The sequence below is a fragment of the Cephus cinctus genome, unplaced genomic scaffold (genome assembly GCF_000341935.2).
Source record: "Cephus cinctus unplaced genomic scaffold, Ccin1 Ccin1_scaffold0048, whole genome shotgun sequence".
In the NCBI taxonomy this organism is placed as follows: Eukaryota; Metazoa; Arthropoda; class Insecta; order Hymenoptera; family Cephidae; genus Cephus; species Cephus cinctus.
Window position 1 is genome coordinate 227,824 of NW_014332793.1, and position 1,695 is coordinate 229,518.

At 47.0% G+C, this 1,695-nt stretch overlaps 1 protein-coding gene across 2 annotated transcripts in view; it reads right to left on the reverse strand.

Annotated features, from left to right (window-relative positions):
• Positions 1–1,695, reverse strand: part of LOC107268245 (AT-rich interactive domain-containing protein 5B) — an 87,841-nt gene that overhangs the window by 80,801 nt on the left and 5,345 nt on the right. The window lies entirely within an intron of this gene.

The window sequence follows — 1,695 nt, forward strand, 5'->3', positions numbered from 1 at the left end:
CCCCCCCCTCCACAGTTATTTCCCACTGAAATTTCATCGATCCTTTCCTTTTTCATATCATCCCCCTCCCCGCCCCCACCACCACTCACACTCCATTTCTCCTCCACGTCTTTATCGCGACGACTTTGTATTTTTATTCGATGCGCCTATCGCGACGACCTTGTACCACATGGTAATTGAAGAGCCCTCCCTCGAACTCAAATGCTTCGCCCTCATCATTCTTTTTATTATTAGCATTTTCCTTCCCCTCCGGTTATTCCGATCTTTTCGTGCGATTATCCTCGCCGTCCACGTTCCTTCACCTGTTTCGCACGTGACGCGCCAACCCGGTTGTCGCGGACTGGATCGAATCGATCGACGAAGATTTTCCCGAGTGCACAAAGCGTGAGGTCGAGAATCAGCCGAGCAACGTGAAGAAATTGTCCCGGAGTCAAACCGGCGGCCGCCTATTTGCTCAGTACGTGGGGTTATACGAAAGAAAATTCTGCGTGGTTTAAGTAAAAGGAAAAAAAAAAAAAAAAGGAAAAATCTGAATTCGAATCAAGATAGAAGCGCAGACGCCACATGGAATACGAGCATTGCGCAATTACGGGTAAAAGCCTTGGCCATGGAGAAAAAGACCAGTCGAAATTTACGTCAGCGCGTCGATCCGTTCTCTCGTAGTTATTACCGAGCTTAGAAGTGCGGTGGCGTCGTACGTTAATAATGTTAGGAAAAAGAAAAACACGAAAACTAACAATTCCAAATCAATGGTAAATTAAATGACAAAGTCGATTACGGATGGAAAGCGTTGAGGTATGAAAAGAGAAAAGAAAAGAAAAAAAAAAAATTTCTCCGTAAGCCTAGACTGCGCCTGTCAAATCTGGGAGCCCTGCCGTTGACATTATTACAGTCGTCGTCAGATCGCGTCAGACGCCCGGCATTGGCGTTGACACGAGTTTTCCCGGCGCGAGCCGCTACGCGTGGGCGTTTTGAGAGATGGCCAGGTAAAAATAAAGATGGATGACGGAGCCGCGAGAGAACGAGGGGCAAGGCCAGACGCGATAGGCCGTGGCCACGTTATTCCTCCTGCTCGAGATCATTGTGCCGCCGCGAAATGCATGATTACTTTTCATTCGTGCTCAATTAGTCCCATGCGAAAGCGCCAACTTTTCCTTCCGTCTCTTTTCCTTGTCTTTCCATTCTTTCTCGCATCGCCAGCGCACCGCGTTTATATAGGTATACGCCCGGTATACCACGCTAGTACAAGCAGCGAGCCGCACAGTTGGAGCGCGACAGTGGCGCCACTTGTCATCGCTGTTCCCACCAATGGGTCAACACTGGGGACGATCAGGTGACGACGACTACCACGAGAGACGCGCGCTCTGTGTATAGTTACTTGCAAATACATACATTATATGCATATACGCACAACTGTATCCATATAGTTACAGATTGGAGTGAAGTGGGGCGAAAAGATGCGTATGAATAGTAAAAGGAAGCGTGTAAATGTTCAAAAAATCATTTCCCACGTAACTCGTGACATTTCAGTGCTAAATTAAACCAAGCGAATGTGTGATTTAACGAGTTAACGACAACGTGAAAAAGCGTTACGATTATGGGCATTGCAGTCGTCGAGAATATCAAAGGAAACTAGAGATAACAGTGTTAAAACTTTATTCTCAAACTAAAATGAATGCACCAGTTGGGAGGGGG